We start from the raw sequence: 17,973 nt of genomic DNA, 5'->3' as shown, positions 1-17,973 counted from the left end.
ATGTAAAGAGAAATAATAACTAGAGAAGGAAGGAAAGAAAAAAAAAACAAAACAAAACAATAAGCTTAAGGGAGATGGGGGAGGGGTCAAGCGGCGGCAAAGCAGCAAAGCAGCAGCAGCCAAAACAGCAGCCGGGGAAGATAGGCGAAGCTGCAGCAGCAGAAGCCAGTGGGAGAAGGGGGAGAACAAACTGTGCTTCTAGACATTAAGCTCTTGATGCTCCAATGAAATTATATTAATTTATCTATTGTTGCCATTTAAGTGGCCTATCCCTGGAATGTTCATCTCTCCCCTATGTCTGAGCTAGAGGATCAGCTCAAACGGCCACACACCCCCACACTTTGAAATATCACCCAGACTAGACTCAGATGAGCTGGAAATTGAAGAATGAAGCTTTATACTTACAGCTTAGCACAAGATACAAGCAGATAGTTACACTCTATACAGCTAGAGACAGAAATAGACAAGGTAAAAGGTAATACAGAAACACAACAGCCCTCCCAGAAACCAGAGGCCCCAGGAGGGGCTCCCAACCACCCTTCCACCTTCTCCCCACCCCTCTACCTTACCCCAGACTTTGCCTTACGTTCAAGGTGAGTTTGGAGGGTCAGCCAGGGGGGTTAGGATGCAGATAAATTAGTCAGGCAGCAAGACAGGTTAGAGAGAGAAGTTCATGCAGCCCCAAGAGACAGAGAGCAACTCTGTTATCTGTGTTTGTGTTCTTGTTCTTATCCACCTCAGCAAGCCTATGAGTGCAGCAGACATCACCATTGTTTCCTTTTCACAGCCTAGCATCTGATTCTTCTCACCAAAACATCCCAGCTAGGCTCAAACCAGCCCAAGTTCAACAAACACTTTCAGCATTCACTCAGTTAACCTCTGCTCACCGTGCTGCAAAAATCCCAACTCTGGTAAGGACTTCAGGGTAACAGTGCTAATAAAGAGGTTTCTTTGGTTACATTAATTAGGTTTCCCTGACAATATTTTTTTTCATTTTTAGCTGCTAAATGATTTTGTTTTCATACAGACAAGACCAGATTCCTCCAGAATTAACAAAAAGGCAGGAATTAAGGTCTGGGGTTTTTTTTACATGCATGCACACCACACACACACAACTGTGCTTATTCATGCATTCATGTCTCTGCATATGAACTCTAAACTGCTTTGGACAAACAGAAGCTTTAATGTGCTCTTTTGAAGATGAATGTTACTACTTATTTGAATTTATATTGCCTTTAATAGACAGCATGATAACACACTGCAATTTGATAGACCCAGCAGGATGAAGAAAGAATTTGGGCAGCTAAAATTGTCACATTAAGCAATTAGACCATAAAATAGGTAGGTGGCTTTATCTCACAGAGGTTAAGAGCAAAAATACAGAGTTAATAGTAGGTATCATAAAAGCATGTAAAAGATCACAGAGGATGGCATCTGTGGCTGAGTATAAGACTATAGGCTGGGGACAGAGCACATGACAGCAGCCAGGAAGAAAGGGACCTGGGGGTGTTGGTAGACAGTAGCTGAAGATGAGCCAGCAGTGTGCCCAGGTGGGCAGCAGAGCCAATGGCATCCTGGCCTGCATCAGGAGCAGTGTGGACAAAAGGACAAGGGAGGTTATTCTTCCCTTGTACTCAACTCTGCTCAGGCCACAGCTTGAGTGCTGTGTCCAGTTCTGGGCTCCTCAATTCAAGAGTGATGTTGAGGTACTGGAATGTATCCAGAGAAGGGCAAGGCTGGGAAGAGGCCTGGAGCACAGCCCTGTGAGGAGAGGCTGAGGGAGCTGGGGGTGTGCAGCCTGCAGAAGAGGAGGCTCAGGGCAGTTGATTCTATGATTACTAGCTAAGGAGGGGAAAAGTCTCTCCTATGATTCTATGACTACTAGTTAAGGAGGGTGTTGGTCTCTTCTGCCAGGCAAACAGCAACAGAACAAGGGGACACAGTCTCAAGCTGTGCCAGGGGAGGTCTAGGCTGGGTGCTAGGAGGAAGTTGTTGGCAGAGAGAGTGATTGACATTGGAATGGGCTGCCCAGGGAGGTGGTGGAGGCACCGTCCCTAGAGATGGTCTAGAAAATCCTGGATGAGGCACTTAGTGCCATGGTCTGGTTGACTGGATAGGGCTGGGGGATAGGTTGGCCTGGATGATCTTGGAGGTCTCTTCCAACCTGGTTGATTCTATGATTCTATTTACATTGTCATGCTAGGGCAAAAATCCTGCCAGGCAGGTTTAACCCTGGGTCTCCTTCTCCTGTCCTGCTGGGGTCTGGGAGTGAGTCAGATAGAATCCTAGAATCAACAAAAGCCTTGAGGGGTAGGGTGCTTAGCACCACATGTCAGGTGTCTTGTGATGTCCTCACCATGCCTGCATGGTCAAATGAGGCAGGAAGCTTTGAATTCATTGGCCAGAACAATGGTGCTGGTGCCTATTCGCCAGTTTGATTTTCAAACTGAAGTATATAAAGAGAGATGACTTAGAAACCACCTTTCTGTATTCAGCCTTTCTGCACTGAGCCTTCCTTTGTCTGCACAGAGCCTTCCTGCCTCTTCTCTTCTGTGGCTTGCTAAAGGTGGCCATGTGTTGCAGCTAACACAGTATCACAGTATCCCAGTATCATCAGGGTTGGAAGAGACCTCACAGATCATCAAGTCCAACCCTTTAGCACAGAGCTCAAGGCCAGACCATGGCACCAAGTGCCACGTCCAATCCTGCCTTGAACAGCTCCAGGGACGGCGACTCCACCACCTCCCCGGGCAGCCCATTCCAGTGTCCAATGACTCTCTCAGGGAAGAACTTTCTCCTCACCTCCAGCCTAAATCTCCCCTGGCACAGCCTGAGGCTGTGTCCTCTTGTTCTGGTGCTGGCCACCTGAGAGAAGAGAGCAACCTCCTCCTGGCCACAACCTCCCCTCAGGTAGTTGTAGACAGCAATAAGATCTCCCCTGAGCCTCCTCTTCTCCAGGCTAACCAATCCCAGCTCCCTCAGCCTCTCCTCGTAGGGCTGTGCTCAAGGCCTCTCACCAGCCTCATCGCCCTTCTCTGGACACCAGTGGCTTAGCAGCAACTCTCCCCTGTGCCTGAAATATTTGTGTTGGACCCTGCAACCATTGCAAGTTTGAAAGTCTCTTTGATACAAGAGACTTACTCAGGGACCAAGGCATTGTGAGAACACGTGCTAGTGTGAAGCCAGCTAGAATGTTTTGGTGAGAAGAACTAGATTACAGGCTGCAGAAGGGAAACAAGGCTGATGTCTACTGCACTCATAGGCTTGCTAAGATGTATAAGAATGAGAATCAAAACATAGATAACAGCACTTCTCCTGCTGGGGAGCTCCGAGCTGCATCCCTCTCTCTAACCTCACTCCCCATTTCTCTGACTAATCCACTTTGCTTCCCAACCCCCTGGCTGAACTCCATTCTTCCTTGGGACTGGGGTGAGGTTGAGAGTAAGACAAAGTCCGGGATAAAATAGAGGAGTGGAAAAGAGGTGGAAGGGTGGTTGGGAGCCCCTCCTGGGGACTCAGGTTTCTGGCAGGGCTGTTGTGTATCTGCATTACCTTTTACCTTGTCTATTTCTGACTATAACTGTCTATACTGTAACTATCTGCTTGTATATTGTGCCAGCTGTAAATCTAAGCTTCATTCAATTTCCAGAGCTGGCTGAGTCTAGTCTGGGTGATTTCCAAAGTGTGGAGGGGTGGGGAACACCCAAACCACCACAGCACATCCACTGGAGTGAATGCCAAGACTCCATAAGCATAGTTAGAATTTTTCCTGCTTTCACATTGCTGTTTTCCAAGTTCTGATTGTTTAAACTGTTTCGTCCTGTGCAATCGCTTCCTGTTGACCGAAAACCCAAAGCAGCTCAGGGAATCCCCCCAATTTTTTAATACTAATATTAAAAACTAATATTCATACAGAAATCAGCACTCATAATTCATAAAGATTATTCATTTCCAATACAACACTGAAACCAGAACATGCTCACCTTGTACAGTAAAGGGTCTCTGACAGACGCGTGGAAGGAATACACAACAAAACCCAGCAGCAAAACCACAACACCCTCACATAAAACAGCTCCTACACAAACTTCCACCAACAAAAACTAATATCTAGCCTCCATTTCAGAACTGATTTGCTTGTTTCATCCAGGCCATCTAACAGGTAAAAGTTAACATTTCTTGCCTGCACGTTTGCGGTTCAGCTGCTTTTATTAGATTTCCCAGAGTTATTTACAGCATCCCAGTATCACAGTATCCCAGTATCACCAAGGTTGGAAGAGACCTCACAGATCATCAAGTCCAACCCTTTACCACAGAACTCAAGGCCAGACCATGGCACCTGCCCTGAACAGCCCCAGGGATGGCGACTCCACCACCTCCCCGGGCAGCCCATTCCAGTGTCCAATGACTCTCTCAGGGAAGAACTTTCTCCTCACCTCCAGCCTAAATTTCCCCTGGCACAGCCTGAGGCTGTGTCCTCTCGTTCTGGTGCTGGCCACCTGAGAGAAGAGAGCAACCTCCTCCTGGCCACAACCACCCCTCAGGTAGTTGTAGACAGCAATGAGGTCTCCCCTGAGCCTCCTCTTCTCCAGGCTAACCAATCCCAGCTCCCTCAGCCTCTCCTCGTAGGGCTGTGCTCAAGGCCTCTCCCCAGCCTCGTTGCCCTTCTCTGGACACGCTCAAGCATCTCAATGTCCCTCCTAAACTGGGGGGCCCAGAACTGAACACAGCACTCAAGGTGTGGTCTAACCAGTGCAGAGGACAGGGGCAGAATGACCTCCCTGCTCCTGCTGGCCACACCATTCCTGATGCAGGCCAGGATGCCACTGGCTCTCTTGGCCACCTGGGCACACTGCTGGCTCATGTTCAGGTGGGTATCAATCAGCACCCCCAGATCCCTCTCTGTCTGGCTGCTCTCCAGCCACTCCCACCCCAGCCTGTATCTCTGCATGGGGTTGTTGTGGCCAAAGTGCAGCACCCTGCACTTGGAGCTATTGAATGCCATCCCCTTGGACTCTGCCCATCTGTCCAGGTGGTCAAGGTCCTGCTGCAGAGCCCTTCTGTCCTCCAACCCAGCCACATCTGCCCCCAGCTTGGTGTCATCTGCCAGAGAGCAATTCTGTTGTCTATGTTTGTGTTCATGTTCTTATCCACCTCAGCAAGCCTATGAGTGCAGCAGACATCAGCATAGTTTCCTTTTCACAGCCTATCATCTAATTCCTCTCAGTAAATTACCCCAGCTAGGCTCAAACTAGCACAGTTCCTTGCCACTACTTTGCTCTGTTTGTTCCCCAAGCTGGTCTGTGATGAAGCCAAAGGTGCTCTGAATAGCATATTCAATAATGTCTTCTGGTGCAGTTCCTACCTGCTAAGCATGTAGTGATTTGACTTTTCTTCACTGAAAGGGTGATGCATCATTGGACTGGTCTGCCCAGGGCAGTGGTGGAATCACCATTCCTGGGGGTGTTCAAGTGGTGCTTAGGGACATGGTTTTGTGATGACCTTCCAGTGACAGATCAAGTGCTGAACTGGATGATCTTTCAGGTCTCTTCCAGGCAGATATATTCTGTGATCCTGTGACTCACAGGCAGGCCTGTTATTCATCATCACCTCACGTCCATTTTCAGATGTATGAGTGAAACAAGTGAACACAAAAAGAACAAAACCCCAGACAAAACCACACTTCCCCAGAAAATAACTACATGCAGATGGCCACCAGTACTGTTACTACTCCAGCACATCATACCACTCTGTGGAATAACAGCTCCATGTTAGGAGAAGTACCCAAACAGCCATTTCAGAGTATGGATCATGCTATTTACTTTACTCTTCATTCACAGATCATACTCACAACCCTTCTTTTCATGACAAGAGGCAAGTACCATTTAGTCCTAAGCACAGGGCTCTAAATCACCCCTGGAGCAGATGTGTTATGTTTTCTTAAGGAATAAGGAACTCACAGTAGCTTTACTGAAGTTTCCTTCTTGTGAAATTTCAACAACCTAGGGAAGAAAATGCTGTAAAGAAACCTCTCAAACCATGTAGAAATACCTACAAATTAAATACCTCTCCACTGCTAAAATGCTGCCTTTTCTTTGCAGTGTCCCTAACATTTACTGCTGTTAAATCACAGGAATGCATCTCACCTTAGAATCATAGGACTAACCAGGTTGGAAGACACCTCCAAGATCATCCAGCCCAACCTATCAAGCAGTACTGCAATGTGAGTCACCTTCATCTTCACTCAAAGGACAAAGGCAATTCTCATTCAGGTTGGAAATGCATTTACAAGGCAATGCAAGGAGAAGAGTCCTGTCTCCTGCTCAGACTCATCTGCATACATCGAACTGTTGGAGCCAGTCCAGAGGAGGCCACCAAGATGCTCAGAGGGCTGCAGCAGCTCTGCTGTGAGGACAGGCTACAAGAGTTGGGGCTCTGCAGCCTGGAGAAGTGAAGGCTTTGAGAAGACCTTACAGTGGCCTTGCAGTATGTGAAGTGGGCTACAGGAAGGCTGGGGAGGGACTATTGACAAGGTCTGGTAATGACAGGATGAGGAGGAATGGCTTTGAACTGGCGGAGGGGAGATTCACACTAGATGTGAGGAAAGGGTTCTTTGCAGTGGGGGTGGTTGTACAGAGAATGATACAGAATCATAGAACCATGTCACAGGTTGCCCAGGGAGGCTGTGGCTGCTCCCTCCGTGGAGGCATTCAAGGCCAGGCTGGATGAGTCCTTGAGCGACCTGTTCTAGTGGGAGGTGTCCCTGCCTATGGTAGGGGTTGGAACTGGCTGAGCTTTGATGTCCCTTCCAACCTAAACCATTCTATGAATCTCTGATTCTATGCACATCTGCTTCTGGAAAATTGTTCCCCTGTGAAATTGTGCAGGCTCTGGGAACTTCCTGTATTGATTCCAGTACCTGGACAACCAAGCTAGGTAAATCAGAAGTCAATGACACTTAAACAGACAGCACACTTTCAGAAACAGAAAACACTTCAATTTTCAAGCCTGCAAGAAGTCTGTCATTTCAGTAGTCCAAAGGTATCTTTCCCAGAGCTTTATTCCTTTCCTTGTCAATTTATTGCTGGGGAGGAACTTTTCAGGCTCTCAGGGAGTGACAGGAGTGGGGGGAATGGAGCAAAGCTGGAAGTGGGGAGAGTCAGGCTGGTGTGAGGAGGAAGTTGTTGAGCAGGAGAGTGATGAGAGGCTGGAATGGGTTGCCCAGGGAGGTGGTTGGAACCCCATGGCTGGAGGTGTTTCAGGCCAGGCTGGCTGAGGCTGTGTGCAGCCTGCTCTAGGGTAGGGTGTCCCTGAGCATGGCAGGGGGGTTGGAACTAGATGATCCTTGTGGTCCCTTCCAACCCTGACTGATTCTGTGATACTATATTTGTGTGCACTTTAAGTGCTTGATCCAAAGCTTACAAAAATCAGAGTCAGTTCTTTAGTTGCCTTCAGTAGACAGAAGCTCAAATCCTGCTCACGTATTTGTCACACTACCCAAGACAGAATAAAATGCCACCTCCTGAAGTGGCACTCTCCATACAAGCCTGGGATTTTCCTGTGCCTTCCTCTGTTGCTAGTTAGACACCTGGCTCCTACTGCAGCTTATTCTAAATGCTGTTTATTCTGAATTAGGTCTCTCTATTCATGTTGAATTTGTATTTCTCAGCACTGAAGCTATTCCAAACACTGCTATGGTATTGCATATCACCCTGAAATTAAAATCCTGACATTTATATTTCAGCTTTGATAGAAAGCTGTGTTTTCCCCTCAATTCTGCCATGACAAATAACAGCCAGTGTTAATAATTAATCAGCACAATATTCTACAGTCGCTAAATTAAGCGCAGAAAAGGAAATTCACACACAAATTAATAACTATGATTTCATGCAGAACACTATGGTCCTCCTTCTGGGCCATCATTAAATCTCCAGCTAGTAATTATTCCATATTTGCAGGGATTCAGATGTCTTTAAAAATACAAAATGCAACTTTTATTTGCAGACATTTAGCAGTGCTGCTAAATATTCTGCACAATGACAGCATGCAGAAAGAGGGCTTAGGGATCTGAAGCCCTTCACAGAATGAGGTCTGGTTTACTGTAGCCTGTCACAAAGGCTACTCTCAGGTGCACTCTAATATTCAAAGTGAGGGGAAAACATCATCCTTTACAACAACCCCAAACCTACCTTCCCTGTTACAAAGACACTGCTCAGCAGCACTGGAAGAAAAGCTTCAGGAGATCTTCAAACACTAAAAAATTGCCCTGTTCAACAATTCAATTATTTCCAGGGTAGGAGAGCCCTGTAGAGGGACCTGGCCAGGCTGCATGGGTGGGCAGAGGCCAATGGGATGAGATTGAACAAGGCCAAGTGCAGGGTTCTGCACTTTGGCCACAACAACCCCAAGCAGTGCTACAGGCTGGGGACAGAGTGGCTGAGAGCAGGCAGGAAGAGAGGGACTTGGGGGTGCTGGTGGATAGTAGCCAAACGTGAGGCAGCAGAATCACAGAATTAATCAGGTTGGAAAAGACCTTCAAGATCATCAAGTCCAACCTATCACCCAACAACATCTAATCAAATAAACCATGGCACCAAGTGCCACATCCATTCTCTTTTTAAACACTTCCAGGGGTAGTGACTCCATCATCTCCGTGGGCAACCCATTCCAAGGGCCAAACACTCTTTCTGTGAAGCACTTCCTAAACCTCCCTGGTGCAGTTTGAGACTCTGTCTCCTCATTCTGTCACTGGTTTCCTGGCAGAAGAGACCTCCTCCCCCCCTGCCCCCCACGCCTAGCTACAACCTCCTTTCAGGTAGTTTTATAGAGCAATAAGTTCTCCCCTGAACCTTCTCTTCTCTAGGCTAAACAACCCTGGCTCCCTCAGCCACTTCTCATAGAGCATGTGTTCCATAGCCCTCACCATCCTTGTTGCCCTTAAGCTAAGGGCATGAGATTGAACAAGGCCAAGTGCAGGCTTCTGCACTTTGGCCACAACTATCCCAAGCAGTGCTACAGGCTGGGGACATATCCTGGTTCTAATTTAAATTTCCAGAGATTCAAATACATTTGATAGCACCAATAAAAATTTACAGAGTGCCCTTCCCTCTTCCCCCTTCTTTCCCAAAAGAAAGGAATTAGATGGAGAGAGAGGAAAGGTCAGCACACCCAGATAAATAAATCTCACTCAGTTTGGAAGTTGAAAAGTTTCACAATAAATTAAAAAGGTATCTGAGGTAGAGAAGTTACAAAGGTACAGGGAAGGGAAAGCAAATGCAAACTGTGTAAATACAACCTGACTGTGATGGTGATGGCTTTGGCTGCCTCGTGGGTGATGGCCTCGTGGTAAAACAAAGAGAATCAGCAACAGGATGGTGATGCTGGGAAGCAGGGAGACAGGGAGCACAGAGAAAGAGAGAGCAGACAGTCCCCCTGCTATTATGGATCTTTAGACAGGCAGGGGAAGTGAGCTAACCATCACCTGGTAGTGCTCAGACCCAGCCCTGGGGAGGGGTCAAGACCACCCAGGGTCAGGTTCAAGGTCACTGCCCCTGGAGACTTAACTCTGTATAGGACAGAGTGGCTGAGAGCAGCCAGGTAGAGAGGGACCTGGGGATGCTGGTAGACAGTAGCTGAAGATGAGGCAGCAGTGTGCCCAGGTGGGCAGGAGAGCTAATGGTATCCTGGGCAGGCTCAGGAGCAGTGTGGGCAGCAGCACAAAGGAAGTTATTTTTGCCCTCTCCTCAACACTGCTCAGGCTACACCTTGAGTGCTGTGCCCAGTTTTGGGCTCCTCAATTCAAGAGAGATGTTGAGGTGCTGGAAGGTGTCTAGAGAAGGGCAACAAAGCTGGTGAGGGGCCTGGAGCACAGCCCTGTGAGGAGAGGCTGAGGGAGCTGGGGGTGTGCAGCCTGCAGCAGAGGAGGCTCAGGGCAGAGCTCATTGCTGTCTACAGCTACCTGAAGGGAGGCTGTAGCCAGGTGGGGTTGGGCTCTTCTGCCAGACAACCAGCAACAGAACAAGGGGACACAGCCTCAAGTTGTGCCAGGGCAGGTCTAGTCTGGATGTTAGGAGGAAGTTGTTGTCAGAAAGAGTGATTGGCATTGTAATGGGCTGCCCAGGGAGGTGGTGGAGTCACAGTCCTTGGAGGTGTTCAAGTAAAGCCTGGATGAGGCACATAGTGCCATGGTCTGGTTGACTGGCTAGGGCTGGGTGCTAAGTTGGCCTGGATGATCTTGGAGGTCTCTTCCAACCTGGATGATTCTATGATTTATGAAAACCCCAGTGTTGACATCCCTCATTTCACTACTGCTTCTACCTAAGTGGCATAAATCATATTCCAGCAGCCAAAATACAGCATGCTAAATACACTGGCTTTAAAAATTAGTAACAGAAAATGTCCACTCATCACCTCTGGCAGCAAGCTGAATGTTTCCTGAACGTTTCACCAGAAGCAGTGAAAGCAGAAAACCAGCATAAGACACAATCAGTCTTCATGGAGCCAAAGACACTGTGCAAAAACAGAGCAAGTATTTATAACTCTGACAGTCCTGGATGCACCCAGTGGGCACCTCTCACGACCCCAGCACTTGCAGTATCAGGCCATGTGTTTTGCCTTCCTGAAATACATTATTTGATTACATTTACACTCTTCCCTTCCACTTACTCAGACCATGCAACCCTTTCCCTTTCAAGACAGGAAGTTTTCAAAAGACCAACACCTTGGATAAGAAGCCACAGCAAAACAGGAGGTCCACTCCAGCTGTTCATCTCCCATATGCCTCTGCCTTTTGCTTTCTTTGGATTGACTCCATAGACCACTGAGATCAAGAAAAACATCGATGGATTTGCTCTGTTCCACACTTTCTGAGAGCCATTAAATATTACTCCACATGCAGCATTCCATTCTGTAAGACAATTTCCCAAGTTCAGACTTCAGATTCTTTTTGATTCCCACATTCTCAGAACAAAGCTCCTTTGTTCAAGCATCCATGTTTATGAGAATGTTTTCTTATCTCTGGTTCAGCCTTTATTACTGAGCAGAGACAGGAGCCTTTATGATTGAGCAGAGCCAGGAAAGAATCATCCTCTTGTTTGAGACGCAAAGATTTACATCTGCTCCCATTTTTAAGATATATAAGCATATAAACATACTTAGAGAATCATAGAATCACAGAAGCAAGCAGGTTGGAAGAGACCTCTAAGATCATCCAGGCCAGCCTAGCGCCCAGCCCTAGCCACTCAACCAGACCATGGCACTAAGTGCCCCAGCCAGGCTTGGCTTCAACACCTCCAGGGACGGTGACTCCACACCTCCCTGGGCAGCCCATTCCAATGCCAATCACTCTCCCTTGCAAGAACTTCCTAACAACATCCAGCCTAGACCTCCCCTGCCATAACTTCACACTGTGTCCCCTTGTTCTGTTGCTGGTTGCCTGGCAGAAGAGCCCAACCCCACCTGGCTACAGCCTCCCTTCAGGCAGCTGCAGACAGCAATGAGGTCTGCTCTGATCCTCCTCTTCTGCAGCCTGCACATCCCCAGCTCCCTCAGCCTCTCCTCACAGGGTTTGTGTTCCAGGCCCCTCACCAGCTTTGTTGCCCTTCTCTGGACACCTTCCAGCACCTCAACATCTTTCTTGAATTGAGGAGCCCAGAACTGGACACAGCACTCAAGGTGTGGCCTGACCAGTGCTGAGTACAGGGGCAGAATAACCTCCCTTGTCCTGCTGCCCACACTGCTCCTGAGCCAGGCCAGGATGCCATTGGCTCTCTTGGCTATCTGGGCACACTGCTGGCTCATCTTCATCCTACTATCTATCAGTACCCCCAAGTCCCTCTCCTCTTGGCTGCTTTCTAGCAGTTACCTCTCTCCCAGAGGCACAGGATAATGAACTCTAAATCAGAGGCAAATTGAGCTCATGTTGGTTTCACTCAGGCACTGGTACCAGGGTGTTGAAGGGCTGACCACACTGCAGCACAGCCTGCATAACCTGTCTGAGGATGTGACAAAATGACTGGGTGCTGACCTTTTAGCTGGCTTAGCTGCTTTGCAAGCAGGGTAGCTGCTGATTTCACCATCTCTGGGAGATCCTGCAATCTCAGGTTTGATTGCAATAAAGCACAGACAGTTCTCCCCTTAGCTTTTTGTGACTCTGGTGCCAACAAGTGAAACACAAGAACTGTTCTCACAAAACAGCTTAAGCCATCACTACAAACTTCTTGTGCACAGACTGAGAATCGATTCCTTCCCTCCTTGTGCTGGTTTGAAGCTAGTTGGAATATTTTAATGAGAAAAATTAGATGATAGGCTGTGAAAAGAAAACAATGGTGATGTCTACTGCACTCACAGGTTTGCTGAGATGGATGAAAACAAGGACACAAACATAGATAAGGCAGTCGGTGTCTGTCTCTCTCCCTGGCTTCTGCCATATTGACTGCTTCTGCTTGCATCTGTGTAACCCAATTAATCATTCTGCTTCTAATGCCCCTTGTCACTCCTTCCAACTCACCTGGCATGCAAGGCAGACTCTGGGATAAGAGAGGGGGGCGGAAAGAAAGTGGAAGGGTGGTTGGAAGCCCCTCCTGGGAGGGGTACTGTGTTTCTGTATTGCTTTTAACTTGTATGTTCCAGTCTCTAGCTGCAAATATTTGTAACACATTGCTTGTAGATCACAGAATTAACTAGGTTGGAAAAGACCTCTAGGATCATCCAGTTCAACCTATCACCTAACCCTTCTAATCAACTAATCCATAGCACTAAGTACCTCATCCAGCCTCCTCTTAAACACCTCCAAGGATGGGGACTCCACCACCTCCCTGGACAGCCCATTCCAATGCCAATCACTCTTTCCATCAAGAATTCCACTCTAATGTCCAGCCTAAATCTGCCCTGGTGCAGTTTGAGACTGCATCCATGTGCTAAACTCCTTAACTTCCAGCTGTCTGAGTCTAGTCTGAGTGAATTCTTTGTACAGGTGGGCAGGTAACTCCCAAACCATCAGACTCCTCCATGACCTGTGAGGTCCCTGCAAGAACTTCCCTTTGTACCTGCTGAAACAAAGAGGTACAATGGAAGACTGGAGGCCATAAGGAAGAAGATAGGGTAGTTACCACCTTGTCTTCCCTTTCCAGTGAAGGATTTTTACATGACTAAGTTAATCTTGCTTACTGAATTGCATTAATAGTTTCAGCAGGACCCAAATCTTTTTATTGACTGCTTAACAAGAAAGAAAACAAACAGAAATAACCCTAAAATTTAGTTCTGGAATTAGGAGAGAGGCTTAGCAACTGATGTGATGGTTTAGGTGTTCCCCCCCACACACTCTTAAGAAAATCACCCAGGCTGGACTCAGCCAAGCTGGGAAATTGAATGAAGCTTTATATTTACAGCTTAGCAATACAAGCAGGTATTTACAATCTATACAGAAATAGACAAGTTAAAGGTAATACAGAAACACAAAAGCCCTCCAGAAACCAGAGTCCCCAGGAGGGGCTCCCAACCACCCTTCCACTTTCCTCCCACCCCTCTACCTTACCCCAGACCTTGCCTTATGTTCAAAGGCGAGTTTGGAGGGTCAGCCAGGGGGGTTAGGAAGCAGAAGGATTAGTCACACAGATGGCAGGTTAGGTTAGAGAGATAAGCTCATGCAGCCCCAGACACAAAGAGAGACTCTGTGCCTTATCTATGTTTGTGTTCTTGTTCTCACCCATCTCAGCAAGCCTATGAGTGCAGCAGCCATCAGCATTGTTTCCTTTTCACAGCCTAGAATCTAATTCTTCTCACCAAAACCTTCTAGCTAGGCTCAAACCAGCACAACTGAAATGCAACTTGGTCTGAAAACAAGGCAACAGAAGTCATGCCTGATGCAGCACTTCCAAACTGCTAGAGGGAGCAAACTCTCCCAGCCAAGAAATTCACAGGTAAAGCTCAAGCTGTCCAGCTGCACTCTGTGAATTGTGCTGGGACTTCTTGATATGGTTTTCACTACTGCAAGCTGCTGTCAGCAAGGCAGCCCTCCACAGACAAACAGGACCATTCACCCCACTGCAGGTTGCCCAGAAATCCCATGCTCTGTGGACATCTCCAAGTACCTCGGCACAATAGGTGAGTTCAGGATAAAGTTTCATGCCTTAGCTCCACAATTTCCTGTCTTTTGCTATCCTCCACAGCTCTTCAGTGTTATGTTAATGCCATTCTTCTGAGCAGGATTGAATTACTGGCCACTCCTGATGGCAGCATTAGTGGGCTTCTGTGTAACTGGAGAACATGCTATACTGCACAGACTGTTACTAAATAGCATTAAGCAGACCAGATGCAGACCTCCTGATAGCAGGGCTGGAGAGCTATCTCATTAGGACATGACAAGCACTTTACAGCTGGCACACAGCCTGAATCTCACAAGTCCTCAGTCTGTTAAACTTGTTTTGACATCCCCACCAGACAGCCTGATGCAGCAGGTCCCTTGGCTGAAGAAAGTGCCCCAGGAGTCTGCTAGGAGTGCTGAGATCCCTCTTGTGGGCTCAGCATCCTGAGCCATGCACGGTGCTGCTGTTTGAAAAAACAGAGATTTTGGCAGTTTGAAAAATAAAGATATATTTACTTCATGACTTTTCAACTTCAGGAGCAACAGAGGGCTGCTAAATTCCCTGCTGAGACTGCCTCACACACTGGTGACAGCTACTAACTAGTGGTGCAGTCCTTCAAAAACCCCTTGCAGAAGTCTTTCAGGAGAGATTAAGATGCCACATGTATGTGAGTTGCAACAATTCTAGGACAGCCTCCAAAGGGGGATTTAACACAAGCTTCCTCTTCAACAACCTTGCACTGCTATCCAGCACCTACTTAAATGATGAGCCTGATACTGTGCAGAAGCATCCCTCTTTAGAGGAGGGCTGCATTAGGCAGAAAGTGGGAGGGTGGGGGCAATGTGTGCCATAAGGATGGAGGCAATGTGTGCCACAGATTTCATTCAGTACACTCTGGACTGTACTGACAGGCATTATCCAAGCAGTTGTGTGGGAATGCAAAATGAAGAAGGATAATAGCAGGTGGATGCTGACCTTGGTTCCCACCAGCTGGTGGCTAACTTATCTCAGAGGGGATAGATAACAGACACCTCGTTAATGAGGAAAACAAGGCGTGGTTTATGCTGATGGAGTGGGTTGTCCTTGATTAATTATGCTAATGTGTAGGGGTGTGCCTTGTGGTCCTGAGGGTATTTATTGAGAGCTGAATGATCAATAAATGTCTCTGGCATAATTCACATTGAATTGTCTGGAGTCCCTGTGGCATTGCCTTTGATCACACTGATCTGTGAGGGCCTTGACCTTTCCTGTGGCAAGCTAATCAGGGATCTGCAACACCTGAGCTAAAGCAGGTGTTTTGCAACAGAGTTGGGAAGTATTTTAGTCACTCTCCTCAGTTTGATTCCCCATTCCTCGCCACAGAGTGCTTCACATAGAGCTATACATACCCAGCACCAGTGGGAGATTCAGCTGCTAGTGCTTTGCCTAGCAGCAGTGCCACATCTCCAAAGTACCATGGCAAGGGCACAACAGGGACAAGTGATGTGGTCTTGTGATTAAGAGAAATTCTTTGTTTTCTACATCTAAGTGTAATAAGAACCAGTGAATGAATGCAGGAACCTAACCAGAACTAACAATTGCTGGTGTTATTTAATGGGGGTATCATTACAGACTGCCTGTCACATCTGTAGGGCCTGCAATCAATCACATCTTTGCCTTGCTTTGATTTAAAGCCCATCAATAACTTGGTCGTGCTGCATTTCGTTCCACTGTAGCCACCACTTCTCCTTTCCATTTAGGAGCAATTGCTTTCAGCTAATTTTATTCTGAGTCATGAGCCTGCCCCACAGGAACCTTTCAGCTCCTTGAAATGGCTTGGTGTTTGGGGATGTGACAGCAAGACCACCTACACGAACAGACACACATACACAGCTCTTCTGCAGTTCATAAGGCACTTAATAAACTTCATATTTAAACATTTGTGCTAAATTACTGTAAAGCAGTAAGAAAAACTTCATAACCATACTCCATTTAATTGACAATCCCAAATTCAGTGTGAAGGAGAAGGAGCAAGAAACATTAAAGATGATTAGAGAAACTAAGTTCTACACAATTAAGTGCAGATTGAAACTCCTTGATTTTTAAACCACAGCTTTGAGAGCACTGCAGTTTTCTCCTTCTATGAGTTTCTGTTACTCCATGCCAGGGCAGATATCTAATTTACAACTAAGAGTAATCAAAGAGGTGAAGAGATGAACTTCTGCTTCTGATAGAGTGCCAGTACCAGCGCACTGTGATCTCAGAGCACATGTTACACCTTCTTAGAATCACAGAATCAGTCAGGGTTGGAAGGGACCACAAGGATCAGACAGTTCCAATCCCCTGCCATGCCCAGGGGCACCCTACCCTAGAGCAGCCTGACCACAGCCTGGCCTGAAACACCTCCAGCCATGGGGCCTCAACCACCTCCCTGGGCAACCCATTCCAGCCTCTCACCACTCTCATGCTCAACAACTTCCTCCTCACCTCCACTCTGAACCTCCCCACTTCCAGCTTTGCTCCATTCCCCCCACTCCTGCCACTCCCTGACAGCCTCAAAAGTCCCTCCCCAGCCTTTTTGTCAGTCCCTTCAGATCCTGGAAGGCCACAAGAAGGTCACCTGGGAGCCTCCTCTGCTCCAGCCTGCACAGCTCAACTCTTTCAGTCTGTGCTCACAGCAGAGCTGCTGCAGCCCTCTGAGCATCCTCATGGCTCTTCTCTGGACACACTCCAGCATCTCCACATCCTTCTTGTAATAGGGGCACCAGAGCTGGATGCAGTACTCCAGATAGGGTCTCAGCAGAGCAGAGTAGAGGGAGAGAATCACCTCCCTGGCCCTGCTGGCCACACTTCTCCTGATGCAGCCCAGGCTATGGTTGGCCTTCTGGGCTGCAAGTACACACTGCTGGCTCCTGTTGAGCTTCTTGTCCACCAGCAGCCCCAGGTCCCTCTCCTCAGAGCTGCTCTCCAGCCACTCATTGCCCAGCTTGGATCTGTGCTTGGCATTGCCTCGACCCAGATGCAGGACCTTGCACTAGGTCTTGTTGAACCTCGTGAGGTTGGCTTGTGTCCACCCCTCCAGCCTCTCTAGGTTCCTCTGGGTCCCTTTCACTCCTGCCAGGACACCATGGCAGGTTTTGAGTATCGTTTCTCCTGAACACATATGTTCCAGTGATTCATTTTATTCACTTAAGGACACATAACCATAGAATCATAAAACTAACCAGGTTGGAAGAGACCTCCAAGATCATCCAGTCCAACCTAGCATCCAGCCCTATCCAGTCAACCAGACCATGGCACTAAGTGCCTCGTGGCTAAACTTGTACACAGAAACAAATCTCCATAAATATGAAAAGGAAATTGTTTCTACCCTCAAATAATTAGTTTTAAAAGCAATTATATGACCCCTGTGGCCCTTGATTAAATCATCCAAAGGCTGGAGAAAGCTACCTTTAAAGTGGAGACGTAGAAAGCTCTACTTTGGTTATTACACAAAAATCATCTGGAAAGTCACTGGATTATAGTGTGTAAGTACATCCCAGAGGAGGACAGGGGGAGAGAATCTTAAAGATCCTTAATCTGATTACAGCAACAGGTAAAAATCAACAATAGAAAGTTGCTTTCACAGAATAGAATCATAGAATTTGGAAGAGGGTCAGAAGTTCTGACCAAGGAATGCAGCTAAAGAGGAGCAAACTGTTAGCAACAGCAGCAGGTTTGCTGTTGCTCTCATATCTTCAGAGTGGGTGCTTTTCTGGAACACATTCTCTACATCAAAAATGAGTGCTATGTTCAGGGCAGAAGCAAGGAAAGGAAATGTAAGGACACGAATCAACCAGAAAATAACAGCTGACCATGCCCTGGTTTCTTCTGGAGCTTAAATTCTGTGAACTATTCTATCTCTTTTAACTAC

The 17,973-nt window shown here is 47.4% G+C and overlaps 1 protein-coding gene across 11 annotated transcripts in view; it reads right to left on the bottom strand.

Annotated features, from left to right (window-relative positions):
- RBMS3 (RNA binding motif single stranded interacting protein 3) overlaps nt 1-17,973 on the bottom strand; it is a 599,905-nt gene that overhangs the window by 430,416 nt on the left and 151,516 nt on the right. The gene's annotated exons all lie outside the window — the stretch shown is intronic.

This window comes from Pogoniulus pusillus, chromosome 32 (genome assembly GCF_015220805.1).
Source record: "Pogoniulus pusillus isolate bPogPus1 chromosome 32, bPogPus1.pri, whole genome shotgun sequence".
In the NCBI taxonomy this organism is placed as follows: Eukaryota; Metazoa; Chordata; class Aves; order Piciformes; family Lybiidae; genus Pogoniulus; species Pogoniulus pusillus.
The sequence above is the reverse complement of the archived record's forward strand: the minus strand, read 5'-3'. Positions and strand labels throughout refer to the sequence as shown.